Here is a 13,561-nt window from a genome sequence, read left to right as displayed (position 1 = left end):
AAGTGATATACAAATTCAATGCAATCCCCATCAAAATTCCAAAGACATTTTTCTCAGAAATGGAAAAAACGATTCAGACATTTATATGGAACAATAAAAGACCACGAATAGCCAAAGCAATGCTCAGCAAAAAAAATAAAGCTGGAGGCATAACACTACCTGACTTTAAGCTATACTACAAAGCTATAATAACCAAAACAGTATGGTACTGGCATAAAAACAGACACACTGACCAATGGAATAGAATAGAGAATCCAGAAATCAACCCACACACTTACTGCCATCTGATCTTTGACAAAGGCACCAAGCCTATTCACTGGGGAAGGGACTGCCTCTTCAGCAAGTGGTGTTGGGATAACTGGATATCGATATGCAGGAGAATGAAACTAGATCCATACCTCTCACCGTATACTAAAATCAACTCAAAATGGATTAAGGATTTAAATATACACCCTGAGACAATAAAACTTCTTAAAGAAAACATAGGGGAAACACTTCAGGAAATAGGACTGGGCACAGACTTCATGAATACGACCCCAAAAGCACGGGCAACCAAAGGAAAAATAAACAAATGGGATTATATCAAACTAAAAAGCTTCTGCACAGCAAAAGAAACAATTAAAAGAGTTAAAAGACAACCAACAGAGTGGGAGAAAATATTTGCAAAATATACATCTGACAAAGGATTAATATCCAGAATATATAAGGAACTCAAACAACTTTACAAGAAGAAAACAAGCAACCCAATTAAAAAATGGGCAAAAGAGCTAAGTAGGCATTTCTCTAAAGAAGATATCCAAATGGCCAACAGACATATGAAAAAATGCTCAACATCACTCAGCATCCGGGAAATGCAAATCAAAACCACATTGAGATACCATCTAACCCCAGTTAGGATGGCTAAAATCCAAAAGACTATGAACGATAAATGCTGGCGAGGCTGCGGAGAAAAAGGAACTCTCATACATTGTTGGTGGGACTGCAAAATGGTGCAGCCTCTATGGAAAATGGTATGGAGGTTCCTTAAACAATTGCAAATAGATCTACCATACGACCCAGCCATCCCACTGTTGGGAATATACCCAGAGGAATGGAAATCATCAAGTCGAAGGTATACCTGTTCCCCAATGTTCATCGCAGCACTCTTTACAATAGCCAAGAGTTGGAACCAGCCCAAATGCCCATCATCAGATGAGTGGATACGGAAAATGTGGTACATCTACACAATGGAATACTACTCAGCTATAAAAACGAATGAAATACTGCCATTTGCAACAACATGGATGGACCTTGAGAGAATTATATTAAGTGAAACAAGTCAGGCACAGAAAGAGAAATACCACATGTTCTCACTTATTGGAGGGAGCTAAACATTAATATATAAATTCACACACACACATACACACACACACACACAAATCGGGGGGGGAGGGAAGAAGATATAACAACCACAATTACTTGAAGTTGATACAACAAGCAAACAGAAAGGACATTGTTGGGGGGGGGGAGGGAGAAGGGAGGGAGGTTTTGGTGATGGGGAGCATTAATCAGCTACAATGTATATCGACAAAATAAATTTAAAAAAAAAAAAATAAAATAAAATAAAGATAGATATCTTAAATAGCAAAAAAAAAAAAAAAACAAAGTCTAGTTCAAGTCCCAACTCTTCTTTTTGCCTTCTCTCCCTCTCTCTCCTCTGTGCTCCTATAGCACTGGTACACTTTTCTATTACAGCCTTTACATACTGCACTGTAATTATTATTTTTAAAAGAAGACTATCTCATCCATCAAATGGTAAGCTGCCAAATACGAGGAGCATATTGAATCTTTATTCATCTTTGTAATACAGATCCCTTCAGGCATACAAATATTAAATGAAAGAGGAAAAAAAGCAGCTATGGAAATATTTGAGTTTTTTTTATATACAGATGTATGCATCCAGGACTATCTAGATCACTGCTGTCTTACAGAAACATGACAGACATATATGTAATTTCAACCTTTCTAGTAGCCACATTAAAAAGAAAAAATAAAATGGAATATTAATTCAACAAAGTATTTACTTAACCCAATATATCCAAAATATTATCATTTCTACTTATAATCAATAAAAGATTATTCTTGAGATGTATTACATTCATTTTTCATACCAAATCTCTGAAATCCAGTGTGCCTTTTATACTTAACTGTACGTCTCAATTTGGACTTGACGCATTCCAAGTGCTCAGCCACATGTGACTAGTGGCTACTGTATAGACAGAATGGATTATCCTTGCAAATGTATTCACATATTTGAAGAGGCTTCTGTATATAACCCAGAAGTTACCAGGGCACAAAGATAATTGGCGGGTTATTGGTAAGCCACAAAAATTGATTACTGAAACTTCTAGGCGACTTTCAAGTCATGACATCCTATCACTGCTTCTGAGTCAGGATTCAAATATGACCTAGTTTCACCCATATCCAAAATGTGGAGGAAGCTGTCTTCCTTGGTCTGGGACCCAGAATTATTTTGTTTCATTGTAATTTTAAGCAAGGTATCCACGGAGACCTCCAGATCATAACTGCTTTGGATAGACACAGTCTTCTTTTTTCTCTTCGGTGTCCAAGACTTTAGTTCTATGGCCCCAGCACATGATACAACCTTCTCTCTCTAACTTGCCATACCACTCTCCAAACCATTTTAAAAATCCCAGCTCAAAGTCAGTTTTTTCCAGGAAACCTTTAGTTGTTTTCTCCTTTCATAATACTTTTTTTCTCTTTAATATTTTTGCAATTTTGTCACACAATACTTCTAAATCAACAATCTTTTTAAAAATTTTGTAGTGTGATTGATTAATTTCTATTGTTTAGTGTAGACATTGAGAGAATCTGCGACTCCTGAGAATATCAATAACATATAACAAGTGGATATTGAAAGATTCATTAGACAATTTGATATAGCATCTGAGAAATGTTTAAATGACACTAACCCCCCAAAACCTCCCATTGGCCTGCCATGCTACTTGGAATTCCCTCTTCTTACCTTGCAAGAACAGTCACTAGGAGCCCTTTCAAATATAAATATGACAACATCCTAAGTTATTAAGACTATTGCTAATAGTAGAATAAGATTAGGAGACTCAGCCCCAGATACATGGGGGACAAGACAGGTTAGCTTTGATGGGGAAGGTGATAAGGAACTCCTCAGAGGCTGGGGCAGTAGGGCCACAGCACAGCATGGAGTACAGGTTGTCAAGGGGAAGAGCCTTGATGCAGAGGCACTTCAAACACATTTGGCCTACTTCACAATTTTGCATGCGACTGCTTCACAAATGAGGGGAAGAAGGGCTTTGGCCTATTGTAGACTGGAGGTCTGCAGACCACACACCTCTTTTCATCAATATGACATCCCCTGCCAATTGCATTCCTCCTGTCCCTAAATGAAGACAGTGATATCTTCTTGGCCTGCCAGCAAGGCACAGGGCTTGGTGGCAATGACAGGCTGTCTTGTCTGCTCTCCCCACCCTGCCTCACATGACTCTCCCACTGGAATTAGACTGTTCTCTCTGCTTTGGTTTCAGGGTTCTTCTTTCATGCCCTTTTGGAAATCACACTTGTTACAGCATTTCTTTCCAATGTTCGTCCTTTGAGAAGGTTGCTAAAATATGATGAACTCTTGCCCAAGAAATAAATCTTTTGAGAATCACCTAAGTCGTAGAGAAGCGTTTTTGGACAATACAAATGTGTTTTTACTAGGTTTCCTGGGAAATGCAAGTTATCTCCCTCCTCTCAAAGGTCATAACCAGGCCCCTCCTAGAAGCACAAATGCCATAGTTCAAGAGGTTGCAAGAACACCTCATTTTTTTTCTTCAAAAGAAAAGAGTCATTTTATCTATGAAATAATATCCTTGCTATTACAAAATTCTAATTTTCAGGATGGTACATGTGTTTTTCAGGCTCAGAGATGGATAGACCATTCCCATCCTCAAAATGAGCACAGAAATAGAAAGATGGAGAAGCTGGGCTATTTTCTTGAACAGAATCTTTTTCTCATCATCAACACTGAACCCCGGCTGCCTTCCCCCAGATGACTGGCTCTCCTCCTCCTTTCCCTGACACAAATGCATACAAACTTGGTTTTCTCCATTTAACAAGCAAATCTGTTTGCAAACAGGAAGCTGCAGAAGTGGGAGGGTGTGAAACAGGCAAACCAGAGGACAGTTCTAAAAATGCAACAGTGGAACAGGAGCTGGATTTAGCCATGCTACTCAGCTTCAGAGAGTTACAACCAAACCACTCCATCTCCAGTGGCACAGGAAAAGGCCTGAGTCCCATCTTCCTGAGCCCTGGTGACAAACTCTGGGCCCTGAAGGGAAACCACAGGGCTTTCCTCTCTTTTCCCCAGAGGGCAGAGAGACCTCTGCCAGCAAACCCAGCCAGGGTGGCTGCAAAGTGATCCTACCAAATTATTTGATGGAAATCCACACGCCACCACCTGCTGTCTCTCCAAAGGCCTTAAATAGAGCCAGGGTTTCCGCTGTCAGCTTGCTCCCCCAGGGGGGGTGGCATCAAAGCCTAGATCCACTTGGGAACATACCGCTGGCACTTGGAAGAGGTCACTAGCAAGTCAGTGCCCAGAACAACCCATGGCCTTCCCAGCCCCAGGCCAAAGGGATTATTAAGTTGAAAAGCTGCATTCCCTCACCAGAAACTACTGAATCTTCAAGCCCACATCTCTATTTGAAAGGGAAAAAAATCTACTTTATGTCAATGATTATATATCTAATCCCTTACTTTCCTAAGTAATTATTTTAAATAACTGAGACACTATTCACAAAGCAGCCTAGTGAATGGCAGCGACAGGTGTAGCTGACACACACGAAACCTAAATTGGACACTACGTTCATAGTAACAGGAGATGCCTTGACAGACAACTGTGACAAATTCTTTCTTGGAGGTTAATTTGGCCCTAAAATGTCTTCATGGAGTTGACTACTAAAGAAAGCATCCAAAAGACAGGACAGACAGACCAGACATTTGCAGTGTGTGAAAGTTTTCTCCCCATTTCTTAAGGCTTATTGCCGAGGTGATGGCCACCAGCCTGGTACACGAGAAGCCATTGCTGCACAACCAGAGGGAAGAGACCCGCGTGGACACACAATTTGCTAATCAAAACACAATCTCAGAAAGCTTGAAACCTCTGACACCCTCATGCTCTTATGTGTGAGCAGTAAGGAAAATTAACTCTTAAGTTAAAGTTGATGTTGTGGTAAGTTTGTGATTCAGATTTTGGCCGCTATGCCAAATTAGCAAATAACTAAAACTAATAATAATCTTCAGAGTAAATAACTAAAAAAATAATCATCAAAGGATTCAGAAGGTGGACTTTGAAGACAGTGCACGCACAGGGAGCAGGTGGCACTATGTCGGTCACCCTGCACACCTACCCCCCCACCCCTGAATTGGCCCGACCTCTCCCTCCCCCTCACACCACCAGAATCCCTCTCACTGTGCAAGTTTGAATAGGATGTATAGATGTGCTTGCGTCAATACTTGTAATCACACATATTTGCCATCAGACTTCTTAAAGGCAGGAAGCACATTTGTCTATGTCTCTTAATACCCTAAAGATGCCAAAGTGATGGCTAAGTGTTGTGTAGAGACAAGAAAAATATATTATTTAAATTTAGTGTGACTGTCCCATAACTTATCTCAGGGGCTCAGTGAGACAACTTCAGCACTAGGGAAGCAGACTTTCAAACAGCCAAAGCAAGGCAAACCCCAGTACAGCTAAGAAGGAAGCACCAGCAGGAAGCCCGCTTCTAGGCCACAGACGGAGGGTGGTAGTGGTGTCCCACAGGCCCTCTAGCCACCATGTGCCATGCGGCCCACTCAGATCACTTTGACACTGAAAGAATTTACAGCAGGGGATAAACATCTCTGAGCAATGTTTATACCTCGATTCCAACTCTCTCCGACGGTTAGATTAAAATAAGGCAATCAAGCACACACGCACTGCTCATCTCTTTCCGAGAAGTTGGCTTTCTTCTCCTGACAAACTTTTCTTCTTGAATCCATTATGGATGGCTGGTCCTGTACTTGAATAATGAGTATGAACTTTATGATATGAAGTTTGTCTACATGTGTAACAAATCATTTTCAACATCTTGACACTTAACACATGATCAGTCTCCACTGTGGGGCTGCCTGCCTGTTCATTCTTACGCATCTCAGATGACTCCAAGTTAGGGAGCCTTGGGCCTGAGTCAAGTGTTCTGAAGGAACAAAGCATCTTGTTCATTTATTTAAAAATACGTGAGGAGCAATGATGTCACTGAGTCTGATAAGCTAGGAGAACAGGCCCAAATATCTGCTTAGTTAGTATTGTGATGGTATTCCCCAGGCGGCAGCATTATATGGGCCCATTATGCAGTTCCTCCTGCTGTCATTTGTCACCATACACACAGCCCCAGATCGTGTTCAAGCACTGAGATATACAGTTTTTCTATATTCAAAATCAAACAATGAAAGACAAGAAAGAGAATCTCTTCCATCCAGACTTCTACCTCCTTTGGGTTTTACACTGCTTTGGACTGCTCTAAGTTGAAGAAATGAATCCCAGGATCACCGGATCACAGGCCCTGGTTCCTTCAGGAGTCTCAGGTTACAATCCTCCTGCAATCCAGGCCTGAGTGAGAAAGAGGACGGAAACCAGCATTTCCTGACTCCCTTGATAACTTTGTGCCTTTTTAGTCCACAAGGTAAGTTCTTGGTTCTAAGAGGTGGGTCTTAATTCAGCTATTTTTCATACATAGCTAGAACTCTGGGAGTGAATAAATCCCCAGATACTGTCTCTTGTACACCCACCTCTGACCAAGATGACATAAAAGGACCAGATTTACCATCCCATCTGAAACAACAGGGGGAAAAAAAGGACAAGATATTGCATATATAGCAATAGTTTTTAAGACACTGGACACCAGGTAGTGGAGGATGGCAAGTCTGACCACTGCCCCTGCTTCAGCCTGTGACAGTTCCACGCTGTGGCATAGGGAGGGAACCCCAGGCAGAGCCTGAGTTGAGGAGACAGAGCTGAAAGTCAAGGAGACTCAGGAGGCTAGGGTTCACAGGACAGAGGGTGAGGGAGGAGAAAACTGCACAGACAGAAACGTCTGAATAGTGTCTCTGGGACAAGAAAGCCTGTCCTGTATTTCTAAGTTCATTGCAGTTGCCTAGGCCATTGGCCAAGCCAACTGGATGATGAAAGTTTATGGAAATTCTCTGCCTGTCAGTGCTCTCTGACAGACCACTGATTAGCAATCAAAAAGTGATTTCCTCCTACATTATGGAAAAGTGATATTTAGGATTTTGAGGGTTTTCCCCCCCATTTGGATACATGTGCATGGAGGGTAGATTTCATGAAACCTCACCTCTGACAGATCAGTGAGGAACACTTTTCTAGATACAGATCCTGAGTAAGTAAGTAACTAAAAATCTTAAAGATCCACTTTTCCATTCTACAGGAACAGCAACTGAGGTTCAGACCAGAAAAATTACAAGTTTATGTTCTCTGCTGCCTACTAGGATTGCTAGATAAAATATAGGATGACATGCAATATTTGGGACATACTTACACTTTAAAACAAAAGAAAAGTTTATCTGAAACTCCAGTTTAACTGGGTGACCCATTTCTTTTTTTCTTTTCTAAATCAGGCAACCCTAATCCCGAGCAATGCTGGGATCCCGAGAAAAGGGGAAGCGAGAATGTACATACTGCAGGTACTGCTCAGACAGTAACCACATGTAACAACTCATGGTTGACCTGGAATCCAGCGGATATGCCAAGAAAAAATGCCCTTCTCCAGGATGTACACTTCTGTTTTCTATAGACTCCATCACTTTCTCTTCACTCACTGTCTCCCACCACAATGGGGAAAAGCTTCTACTTAGTTACTGTGAAGCTGTATGAATCCCATCCAACTACATCTAATTACACTAAAATCAAAGCTGCCAACTCTCTGGTTTGGTACCTAGTAAAATTAATGTCACCCCTCCAGTGCCTTTCCATTTCCCTTAGAGTGCAAGTCAGCATCATCACAGTGACCTCCAAGGCCCCCAGGGATCTGGCTCCCATGTCCTCTTTTGCTGTTGCCCTACCATGACAGGCATGACCTACCTCAGGGCCATGCATTTCCTGTTCCTGCTGCCTGGAGCTCTGTCTGCAGATATGTCGACAGCTCACTCTCTCACTTCCGTCAGGTCTCTGTCCAGTGAGGCTACTCTCCTACCCCTATCATCCTAGCCCTGTTACCCTGTTTTACTTCTCTTCTGACATAGTATATATTTACTTATTTATATATTTTCACTCTCTGCTATGCTTTGGTTATGTCCTCTTCAAAATTCATGTGGAAACCTAATTCCCATTGTGGTGGTACAGGCATACCTCTGAGATATTGCAGGTCCGGTTCCAGACCACTGCAATAAAGTAAATATCACAATAAAGTGAGTCACACAAATTTTTTGGTTTCCCAGTGCATATCCAAGTTGTACACTATACTGTGGTCTACTAAGCGTGCAGTAGCATGATGCTTAAAAAAATAATGTACATACCTTAAAAAGACTTTAAAAAAGACTTTACTTCTAAAAACTGCTAACAATCATCTGAGCCTTCTGTGAGTTATAATCTTTTTGCTGGTGGAGGGTCTTGCCTTGCTGTTGATGGCTACTGACTGATCAGGGTAGTTGTTGCTGAAGGCTGGAGTGGCTGTGGCAATTTTAAAAAATAGGACAATAGTGAACTTTGCCACTTCTATTGACTCTTGCTTTCACGAAGGACTGCTCTGTAGCATGTGATGCTGTCTGATAGCATTTTACCCATAGTAGAACTTTCAAAACTGGACTCAATCCTCTCAAACCCTGCACTGCTTTATCAAATAAGTTTATGTAATACTTTAAATCCTTTGTTGTCATTTCAGCAATGTCCACAGCATATTCACCAGGAGTAGATTCCACCTTAAGAAACCACTTTCTTGCCTCATCCATAGCTGCAACTCCTCTTCTGTTAAAGACTTGTTATGAGATTGCAGCAACTCAGGTACACCTTCAGGCTCCACCTCTAATTAGAGTTCTTTTGCTAATTCTACCACATCTGCAGTTACTTCCTCCACTGATATTCTGAACCCCTCGAAGTCATCCATGAGGGTTGGAATAAACTTCTTCCAAACTCCTGTTAATGTTGACATTTTGACCTCCTCCCATGAATCACGAATGTTAAGGGTATCTAGAATGGTAAATCCTTTCCAGAAGGTTTTCAATTTACTTTGCCCATTATCTTTGGTAGCTATAGCCTTATGAAATGTATTTCTTAAATAATAAGACTTGAAAGTCAAAATTACTCTTTGATCCGTGGGCTGCAGAACAGATGTTGTGTTAGCACATGAAAACAATACTAAGCTCTTGCATATCTCCATCAGGGCTCTTGTGTGACCAGAAGCATTGTCAATGAGCAGGAATATTTTGAAAGATATCTTTCTTTATTTTCTGAGCAGTGAGTCTCAACAGTGGGCTTAAAATATTCAGTAAACCATGCTGTAAACAGATGTGCTGTCATCTAGGCTTTTTTATTCCATTTGTAGAGCATGGACAGAATAGATTTAGCATAATTCTTAAGGGCCCTGGGATTTTTGGAATGGTAAATGAACACTGGCTTCAACTTAAAGTTGCCAGCTGCATTAACCCCTAGTAAAAGAGTCAGCCTGTGCTTGGAAGCTTGGAAGCCAGGCACTGACTTCTCCTCTCCAGCTATGAAAGTCCTAGATGGCATCTTCTTCCAATATAAGGCTGTTTCATCTGCGCTGAAAATCTGTTGTTTAGTGTAGCCACCTCCATCAGTGATCTTTCCTAGATATGCTGGATAAGTTGCTGAAGCTTCTACAGCAACACCTACTGCTTTACCTTCACAGAATTGAACAGAATTAGGGCCGTGCTCTGGATTAGGCTTTAGATTAAGGGAATGTTGTGGCTGGTTAAATCTTCTATCCACACCACTAAAATTGCCTCCATATCAGCAGTAAAGTGTTTTGCTTTCTTATTTGTGTGTCCACTGGAGTAGTGCTTTTCATTTTTTTCAAGAGCTTTCCCCTTGCATTTATAACTTGGCTAACTGTTTGGCACAAGAGGCCCAGCTTTTGGCCTTTCTTGGCTTTCCACATGCCTTCCTCACTGAGCTCAGTCATTTCTATCTTTTGATTTAAAGTAAAAGATGAGCAACTCTTCCTTTCACTTGAACACTTAAAGGCCACTACAGAGTTGTTAATTGCCTAAATCCAATATTGTTGTGTCTCAGGGAACAGAGAGGCCTAAGAAGAGGGAGAGAGATGGGGGAATGGCCAGTCACTGGAGTGGTCAGAGCACACACAACATTAATCTGTTGTTTGCTATCTTACATGGGCATGGTTCGTAGAGTTCCAAAACAATTACAATAGTAATGTCAAAGATCACTGATCACAGATATAATAATATCTGTTCAAAATATTGTGAGAATTACCAAAATGTGACACAGAGACACCAAGTGAGCACATGCTGTCAGAAAAATGGCTCTAGTAGACTTGTTCTAAACAGGATTGCTACAAACCTTTAACTTGTAAATATCAAAATATCTGCAAAGAATGATAAAACAAGGTTCGCCTGTACTAAAAGGTGGAGCCTTTTAGGAGGTAATTAAGACACAATGGCAGAGCTCTCATGAATGGATTAGTGCCTTATAAAAGGACAGAAGTGAACTAGCTTAAGACATTCTTGCCCTGCAGTCCCTTCTGTCATGTGAGGACACAATATTCCTCCCCTCCAGAGGATGCAGAAAGGAGATGCCATTTTGGAAGCACATAGCAGCCCTCACTAGACACAAATCCTGCCAGCACATTGAACTTGAACTTCCTAGGCTCTAGAACCATGAGAAATAAATTTTTATTGTTTATAAATTACCCTGTCTGTGGTGTTTTGTTTTAGCAGCACAAATGGACTAAGACATCTTCCTTCCTATACTAGAAAAAACACTCAATTAGGGCAGGGACTTTGCTTTGTTCACTGATGTACTCTCAGAACCTAGAATAGAACTTAGCATGCATTTAGAATCCAAAAATCACTTGCCAAAGGAATTGATGAACTGGCCTGAGGTAGTTCTTCACTCTTCAACTAACATGTCCTTGCTTGATTGCTAACTTTCAGCTATGTCCAAACCGATTCTACAGAACAGAAGGCCATGGACTATACCCCAAAGCTGACTGGGTGATACTGCATTATTTGAAAAAGTGCAGGGCAGGGCCATCAGACATCCAAATAGAGACCTTCTGCCCACTGTTTCATGGTAATTCTTTGTTCCTTGGCTCTTATCTTTGAAAAGAAATATCCAGTGTAAAAAGTTCTTGGAGGCAATTAAATCTCATTTGTCAATACTTTCACTGTCAGGCTGATGTGAATGGATCACAGAGGTTTTGTGGAAGTGGGGTGAGGCCAGAGGTGGGGCAAAGACAGTTGGAGGATTCCTGAGAGGGGAGCTGGGACACCAAGAGGGTCAGCCATTTGGCAAAGGGAGCTGGCCATCTGTCATCAGTTGATCTGCTCCTTTGGACTTCTTCCCCCCAATCACCTATCTAATCAGAGAAGGTGGCAATGAGAAGAAGGCATGTCTTTGGCACCCATCCATGCATGTGTCCATGACAAAGCACAGAAGGTGCTCTACCGAACCACTGTGAAATCCTTTCCATCCCATCTCCCTGCTGCCATGGGACACCCTTTCCAGTCACAGGGGTGAGCAGATAACTTATGCTGGACCCCCAGAATAACATATCCTTCTGGGTACATTGCTTGGTTCAAGGGTAGGAACATGACCTAAGCAGGACCATTGCAAGTCCTTTTCAGGAATTAATTTAGATGCTAGAGGAAAGAGGGACACATCCTTTTTCCCATGATGTACACCTGTCAGAATGCTATGGGCCTGAAGCCACTGTAGGCTTCTTTGCCACCACAGATAGAACCTGCCTGAAAATGAAGCGGAGACCAGCAGAGCCAAGCAAGGAAAGCAGACCAGAGAGAGTCCTGATGACATCATCTAAATCCTCAGATTAACTGGGTCTGAGGCCTGCACCACCTCTTGGACTATCAAGTTACTTTAGCAAACAAGTTTCCCCCTTTGCAAGCTCATCTGAGTTGGTTTCTGACACTTGCAATTGAATGAGCCTTGGTTAATATTCTTCATTACTACTAACAGGACTTGCTCATAAGTATCGGTGAAGCATCAGTCTACCAGCTGAGCTGACTACTATGCTTTCCATCAGAGAAAGTATTTATTGAACACATACTATATGTAGGTTAAAAGAGTACATCAGTATACCAAGAGAGGTTTCATGGTTCTCTAGAATTGCTCAATTCTATTTCTTTCTACTATGAAAGCTAAGATAAAACCTCCTATGGTTCCAGAATCTTATATAGCAGCATAGAATCTTGGCCAATAACTCAGTAAAAAGGCCTAGAGAAAAATCCCTAGAGAGTGGGCACAAGACAGTTTATAAGGTCACATCTTATCCAGCTAAACTCCAAGCCACATACTTAATAAAGTGTCTCAGAGAATGGTTTAGAGCCTGAATCACCAAAGCCAGAACTGCGGCCTTAAAGAATGAAACCAGCCATGGCCGCTAGCTCGATCACTAAGCCACCTCCTGCACTAAAAACACTAACCCAAGATGACCAAAGTTTACTTTTATATGTTTGACAAAAAATATCATCACCTTTGATTGATAGAGTGCTTTATGTCTTTCCAGTAGACATGATCTCACTGAGGCTTTCACAGCACTTGGGAGAGGTCAGTATTTCTCCTATTTACTAAATGTGACACTGTGGCTTTCCAAGGTTGCTGTTTGCCCAAGGTCACACAATTAGTTAGTGACAGAACCAGGACTTAAACTCTGGTCATTTGACTTGAGAATTCATGCTCTTTTTATTATGCTTCCAAGTTTCTCCAGCAGGTAGCCCCTAAGATACTTGACATCTAATACTGGACAGATTAAAAAAAAAGATTATGTGTACAGATTAAAGGCATATGTTCTACCTAGAACGAACAAATTTAGTCTATAGTCTTCAAAAAGCAAATTAATTCATTTCAGTCCTATTTACACTTTTATTATGAACTTCATCCATTTTCTATTTGCCTTAATTAAGACTTTGTTATAGTGGTTAATGCGTCTCACTTTTCTGAGAATTTGACGTGTACACTTTTAACAAGTACACAAGCCTACTATTTTCCAATTTTGACAGTTAAAAGTAACAAACACAGTAAAAAACAGTTATTCTTCATTTACAATTACAAATGGGTTCTTATTTTGTTGATATGTTAATCGATTGGCTATTTCAAGGACAGTAGTTGTACCATGCAGTCACCAGCTGGCTAGCGAGAACAGTATGGCCTGAAGCACCTGAGCTTTGAGAGCAGATAAACTTAGTTTCAGATCACAGTCACCCATGTCTGTGTGACCTCAGCCAAGTAACTTAACAGCTCTGAGGCCCATTTCTTAGTTGGTAAAGA

The 13,561-nt window shown here is 41.1% G+C and overlaps 1 protein-coding gene and 1 pseudogene across 1 annotated transcript in view; both read right to left on the bottom strand.

The window, feature by feature from the left end:
* Positions 1–13,561, bottom strand: part of RYR3 (ryanodine receptor 3) — a 491,041-nt gene that overhangs the window by 387,974 nt on the left and 89,506 nt on the right. The window lies entirely within an intron of this gene.
* The window catches only part of LOC134371730 (tigger transposable element-derived protein 1-like), a 90,517-nt pseudogene continuing 85,588 nt past the window's right edge, over positions 8,633–13,561 (bottom strand).

The sequence above is a fragment of the Cynocephalus volans genome, chromosome 3 (assembly GCF_027409185.1).
Source record: "Cynocephalus volans isolate mCynVol1 chromosome 3, mCynVol1.pri, whole genome shotgun sequence".
In the NCBI taxonomy this organism is placed as follows: domain Eukaryota; kingdom Metazoa; phylum Chordata; class Mammalia; order Dermoptera; family Cynocephalidae; genus Cynocephalus; species Cynocephalus volans.
This window is presented reverse-complemented; position numbering and strand designations above follow the sequence as displayed.